Source organism: Salvelinus sp. IW2-2015, unplaced genomic scaffold (assembly GCF_002910315.2).
Source record: "Salvelinus sp. IW2-2015 unplaced genomic scaffold, ASM291031v2 Un_scaffold1929, whole genome shotgun sequence".
In the NCBI taxonomy this organism is placed as follows: domain Eukaryota; kingdom Metazoa; phylum Chordata; class Actinopteri; order Salmoniformes; family Salmonidae; genus Salvelinus; species Salvelinus sp. IW2-2015.
This window is the reverse complement of record NW_019943287.1, coordinates 100657-107573: the sequence shown is the minus strand read 5'-3', so window position 1 is coordinate 107573 and position 6917 is coordinate 100657. Positions and strand designations below refer to the sequence as shown.

Below are 6917 nucleotides of genomic sequence, written 5' to 3'. Positions count from 1 at the left end.
AAAAAGCTTTGAGGCCTCGATGCCATCTTGTTTCGGGGCTAACAGCCCATTAGTCCAAACCTATGCTCACCAAGTTTCGTCTTCGAAGTCTTTTCCGTTCAGGAGAAATGGCCATGTCGTGATTGGTGATGTTTTGTACATTTGCAATAAGATTCCATTCGCCATCTGGTGGAATTTACCGGAACAGTGGAAAAATTACAAAAATGTGAACATTTTATAAAACGAAAACCGAATGTCCTAGAGACTTCGTTCGATTACTTCTCGGAAGATCTGGCCCTGGTGCACAGCCCGCCGCCGCCGGCGAATTTTAGATACATTCGCGGACATCTAGTAAGGGACCGTACATTTGCAATATGGAGATTCTCATCAATCATACAGCAAATGCCAATAAGTACCCTTCAGGTATGTAAGGGACACTGAAATTGAAAAAAAACTAGATCTCTCTATTTCTCACTTGCTTCTCCTTCTTTTATCTTCCAAATAAACTATTAAAGACATGGTAATCTTTTACATCAATTGCAGTCAATATTTAATTGTCACCTTGTTTAGTCTCATCTGAAAGTTGTAAATTCTTGGTTACGAACCATTGCTAACAAGTTGAATCAGCAACACAAAATTTGGTTTAATTATTGATTTACTAAATACCTAAATAATCACACAAAATTATATATATACACAGAATGTATCATACATTGATTACAAATTATGTCATCAAGGAAAACGTCCTTAGCGGAAGGAACAGATATGACAGATGGTTACACAAAGAGAGGGGGTTGGGCTTGAGTGAAAGAGCGGGAATACTGAGTAACAAAGGGAGAAGTAAATATGGAATCTTATGCATTCTAAATAACCGCCCATTTGAAGAAGAGGAATGCATATTACACTACTGCATACATTTTTACTCTGAGCTGCGCTTCGGTAGATGGGAGGCCGGGTGGTCCACCATGGATCTCTGGTCCTCTGAAGACTGTCTAGTGGTGCACTGGAGCGTGTTAGAATGGATACTCTGTCCGTCCTCTCCTAGCCCACGTTTAGCGACTGCTGCTAACTCAACGGCTAGGAGGTATCACTTCTGGAGTGAAGAAGAGTTCAAAGTTCATACCAAGTTGTTTTACTTTTAAGCTCATGCTATATTCTGGCTGGTATAGTCGAAATTCATCCTTTCGGCGTGTTGACCGGCATCTTCACATTGAAATTCGTTGCTAATTTCGTTAGATTCTTGCTGAGGTTGGCTTAGTTCTGTAGGCGATCTTTGTCCTTTCAACGTGGGAACCTCAAGTCCACATGTCCTTGGAACAGGTTATTATCTGAGCCCTTTTAACGTAGGACCATTGCCCTAACGTCCTCGGAACAGAAAGTTACATTTTCGTCAAGGGCTTTATATAGGAGGGGAGAGAAGGGCGTGTTTCATAGTTTATAACCAATGTCAGGGACAGCAGAGGAGGAGAGAGCGAGAGAGAGAGAGAGAGAGAGAGAGAGAGGAAGGGACGAAGAGAGAGGAGAGAGGGACAGAGAGAGAGAGCGAGAGAGAGAGAGAGGAGAGACAGAGAGAGAGAGAGAGAGATGCAGAAGTGAGAGGGAGAGGGGGACGAGGGAGGAGGAGAGAGGAGAGAGAGAGGGAAAAGAAGAGGAGTAAGAGGGAGGAGGAAAATAAACCAAAAGGAGAAGAGAGAAAGAGGAGAGAGAGAAAGAATAAAGACCAGAAGAGGAAAAAGAGACGGGGGTCTGCCCCAACTGTCCGAAGAAGACAACAAGGTGTGGTCTGCCCCGAACTGTCAGAGACAACAAGGTGTGGTCTGCCAACCAGTCTGTCAGAACGCATACAGAGGTGTGGTCTGCCCCCAGCTGTCGAAGAGAGGAGATGAGGGTGTGTGTTCGTGCACGCCAACAGATGTGAGAGAGGACAGAACAAAGAGGTGATGTCAGCGAGACGCCGGAGATGATCCAGAGACAACAAGGTGTGGTTGCCCCCAGCTGTCAGAGAAACAACACAGGTGTGGTCTGCCCCACTGTCCCGAGGCAGACACAGACAAGAGTGTGGTTCTGCCCCAGCATGATCAGAGAAGACAAGCGTGTGGGTCTGCCACAGACTGTCCAGGAGACAACAAGGTGTGGGTCTCGCCCCCAACTGCCCAGAGTCGACCAGGTGATGGTTCTGCCCCAATGCCCAACTCGTCCAGAAGACCAACAAGGTGGTGGGTCTGCCCGCATCCTGTCTCAGAGACTACAAGGTGTGGTCTGCCCCGAATCTGTCCGACTGAGACAACAAGGTGTGGTCTGCCCAGCTGTCAGAGACGACTAAGGTGTGGTCTCGCCACCGGGCCTGTCAGAAGACAACAAGGTGTGGTCTGCCCCCAGCTGTCCCGAGACACACAAGGTGTTGTTCTGGCCCGCCACTGTCTCAAGACATACAAGGTGTGGTCTGCCACAACTGTCGCAGAAGAACAATGGTGTGGTCCTGCCCCCAGCTGCCCCAGCTTGTTCCAGAGACAACAGGTGTGTAATTACCCCACTGCCCAGAGACAACAAGGTGTGTATCTGCCCCAAACCTGCCCGAGACAACAGTGTGTTCTGCCCCCACTGCCAGATAAGCAACAAGTGGTGTCTGCCCAACTTTGTAGAAGAACAACAAGGTGTGTTCTGCCCCCAACTCCAGAGACAACCAAGGTGTGTCTGCCCCAATGTCCAGAGACAAAAGGTGTGGGTTCCTGCCCCCCACTGTCCCGAGACAACTGGTGGTGTTCTGCCGGCCCAATCTGTCGCGAGACAACAGTGTGTTCTGACCGCCAACTGTCCGAGACAACAAGGTGTGTTCTCCTCCCAACTGTCCAGAGACAACAAGGTGTGGTCTGCCGCGGCAAGCTGTCAGAGCACAGTGTGGTCTGCCCCGAACTGTCCAGAGATCAACATAGGTGTGGTCTGCCACACTTGTCAGAGCAACAAGGTGTGGTCTGCCACCCAGCTGTCCTCAGAACACAGGTGTTGTGTGGCGCCCGTACTGGTCCAGTAGACAACAAGGTGTGGTCTGCCAACAAGCTGATCAGGAGACATACAAGGTGTGGTTCTGCCCCAGCTGTCCAGAGACAACAAGGTGTCGGTCTGTCCCCCAAGATTCAAAACTGTCCAGAGAAACAAGGTTGTGGTCTGCCCGCAGCTGTCCAGAGACCGACAAAGGTGTGGTCTGACCACCAGCTGTCCGAGACAACAAGGTGTGGTCCTGCCCACTGCCGAGTCGACAGGTGTGGTCTGCCCCCAACTGCCCCAACTGTCCAGAGACCAAACAAGGTGTGGTCTGTGCCCCCAACTGTCCAGAGACACAAGGTGTGGTCTGCCCCGACTGGTCCTAAAAGACAATCAAGGTTGGTCCTGCCCCAGCTGTCCGAGACGACGGTGTGGTCTGCCACAGCTGTCGCAGAGACAAAAAGGTGTGGTCTGCCCCAGCTGTCCAGATGACAACAAGGTGTGGTTCTGCCCCCAATGTCCAGAGACAACAAGGTGTGGTCTGCCCCCACTGTCTAGAGAGCAACAAGGTGTGGTCTGCCCCAGTGCCCCCAGCTGTCCAGAGACAACAAGGTGTGGTCTGCCCCCAGTGTCCAGAGACAACAGTTGTGGTCCTGCCCCCAACTGTCCAGAACACAAGGTGTGGTTGCCCCAACTGTCAGAGACAAACAAGGTGTGTTCTGCACCCAACTGTCCAGAAACACAAAGGTGTGGTCTGACCAACTGTCGGACAACAAGGTGTTTCTGCCCCCAACTGCCCAGTAGACAACAAAGGTGTGGTTGCCCCCCACTGTCCAGAGACACACGGTTGTTTTCTGCCCCAACTGCCCAACTGTCCAGAGACAACAAGGTGTGGTCTGCCTCAGCTGTAGAGACAACAGTGTGGTCTGCCCCCAACTGTCCAGAGACACAGGTGTGGTCTCCAACTGTCCAGCGACAACAAGGTGTGGTCCTGTCCAGAGATAACCAAGGTGTGTTCTGCCCCAACTGTCCAGAACAACAAGGGTGTGGTCTGCCCCAACTGTCCAGAGACAACAAGGTGTACGGTTTCCCCAACTGTTCCAGGAGACAACAAGCGTGTGGTCTGCCCCCAGTGCCCCAGATGTCCAGAGACACAAGGTGTGGTCTGCCACCAGCTGTCCAGAGACAACAAGGTGTGGTCTGCCACAACTGTCCAGAGACAACACGGTGTGGTTACTCTCTAGATTTTTTCCTAGGTTCTGCGTTCTTAGGAGTTTTTCCTAGCCACCGTACTACTACACCTGTATCGCTTGCTCTCTGGGGGTTTAGGCTTCAGTTTCTGTAGAACGCTTTGACGAGACAGATTGAGATTGTAGAAAGGGTTATAGAAATAAGTGTGGATCGATACCTAGTTGCTATAATCTTGATGTTGCCAGCTGACTTACAAAAATAATATATACTCGAACGGCTAACTAAACGTTAGCTAGCTAAGCTAGCCTTCCTGTCACGCTAGCCCACTTTCTTTCAGCTCTGCAAAGATATGATAACTAACCGCAGATTTGCAAGTTAGGTGGCTAGCTAGTTTAGCATTCAGGGGCTTCGTCTGGTAATTCCAAAACCAACGTGGCTGTTCTCATAAAAGATTATTGGAGTATTTTCCAAATAAATTAGGCTGGTTTTAGTACATATATAGCAAAACGTATCAGGAACATTTCAGGCAACGTACACAGCTTGGTTGCATAGAACGGAGTTGCCGCAGCCTGAGTCTATTCTGTAGTTTACGTCCCGCTCTATTCAGCAACGTACACAGCTGGTTGCATGAACGAGTCCGCCGGGCCTGAGGTCTATTCTGTAGTTCCAGTCCTCTCATTCAGCACGTACCACAGCGGTTTGCATAGCACGGAGTCGCGGCCTGAGTCTGTAGTTACAGTCCTCTATTCAGCAACGTACAAAGCTTGGTTTGCATAGCACGTGAGTCCAGCAGCCTGAGTCTGTAGTTACAGTCCTTCTGTTATTATATAAATTACTTCCCAAATTAGAGAAAGTCATTTTTTTTTCTCATTCTATGATTTTTATACCTATCCCCGGTCCAAAGTTTTAGAACACCTACTCTTCAAGGGTTTTTCTTTATTTTTTACTATTTTCTACATTGTAGCATAACAACAAATGGAATCATATAGTAACAAAAAGTGTTAAACAATCAATTATTTTTGTATTGAGGATTCTTCAAATAGCACCCTTTGGCCTTGATGCAGCTTTGCACACACTTGGCGTTCTTCACCAGCTTCATGAGGTAGTCACCTGAAATGCATTTCAATTAATAACAGGTGTGTCTTGTTAAAAGTTTCATTTGTTGGAATTTCTTTCCTTCTTTAATGTGTTTGAGCAATCAGTTGTGGTTGGTTGACAAGGTAGTTGTGGTATATCAGAAGATAGTCCTATTTGTTAAAAGACCCGGTCCATATTCGTGGCAAGAAAGGCTAAAATAAGCAACGAGAAAGACCGTCCATTATTGTTCAGCCATGAAGTTCCGTCAATTCGGAACATTTCAAGAACTTTGAAAGTTCTTCAAGGTGCAGTCGCAAAAACCATGGAAGCGCTATGAGAAACTGGCCTCTCATGAGGACCCCACAGGAAAGGAAGACCAGAGTTATCTTCTGCTCGCGAGGATAGAGCTTCATTAGAGTTTACAGCCTCAGAAATTGCAGCCCAAATAATGCTTCAGAGTTCAAGTAACAGACACTCTCAACAATCAATCTGTTCGAGGAGACTGTATGAATCAGGGCCTTCATCGGTCAAATTGCTGCAAAAAAAAACCACCACTTAACTTTTCAAAAAAGGGAACAAACCAAAATAAAAAAGAAGGAAAGAGACTTGCTTTTGGCAGAAACATGAGCAATCGGACATTAGAACCGATGGAAATGTGGTCCTTTGGTCTGGCGTCTGAATTGGAATTTTTTGGTTTCCATACAGCATGTCCTTTGGTGAGAACGAGGGTTGTGGGTGAAGGGGATAAATCTCCTCATGTGTAATTTCCACCGAACGCCGTAGGAGGAAGGTGTTATGGTGTGGCGGGTGCTTTGCTGGTGACACTGTATGTGATTTTTATTTAGAATTCAAAGGCACACTTAACTAGCATGGCTACCACAGCATTGCAGCGTGTAAGGCCCATCACCATCTGGTTTGGCTTAGTGGGACTATCATTTGTTTTTCAAACAGGACATTGACCCAAAATTAACCTCCAGGCTGTGTAAGGGCTTATACAGAGAAGGAGAGTCGATGGAGTGCTGCATGCAGATGACCTGTCCTCCACATCCCCGACTCAACCCAATTGAGATTGTTGAGAGAATGCAAGAGTGTGAAAAGCTTATCAAGGCAAGGGTGGCTACTTTGAAGAATCTCAAATATAAAATATGCTTTGTTTCTCACTTTTTCTGTTACTAATGATTCCATGTGTTATTCATAAGTTTTGATGTCTTCACTATTATTGTAAATGTAGAAAATAGGTACAAAAAAATAAAGAAAAACCTTGAATGAGTAGGTGTTCTAAACTTTTGACGGTAGTGTAAAAATTACTGATAGACAGCATTCACAGAGATACAAGATTTTAAAAAGTCTCACCTCCAGATGAGTACATGAGGGGTGAGGTTGACTATCAATTCTGACCAGCTTGTTTGGCTGTACTTATTGTTTAGATGTTTGGGGGCTGCTGGGGAACTCATGATGATAATCAGACCTAGACTAAGATCGTTTGGGGCTGCTGGGGAACCATGATGATAATCAGTGACACTTAGACTCGATGTTTGGGGCTGCTGGTGAACCATGATGATAATCAACACGAGACTAGATGTTTGGGGCTGCTGGGGACCATGAATGATCATCAGTGACAGACTAGACTAGATGTTTTGGGGGCTGCTGGTGAACCATGATGATAATCAGACACTAGACTAGATGTC

The 6917-nt window shown here is 47.1% G+C and overlaps 1 pseudogene; it reads left to right on the top strand.

Annotated features, from left to right (window-relative positions):
• The window catches only part of LOC112072439 (phosphatase and actin regulator 3-like), a 100953-nt pseudogene that overhangs the window by 21007 nt on the left and 73029 nt on the right, over nt 1–6917 (top strand).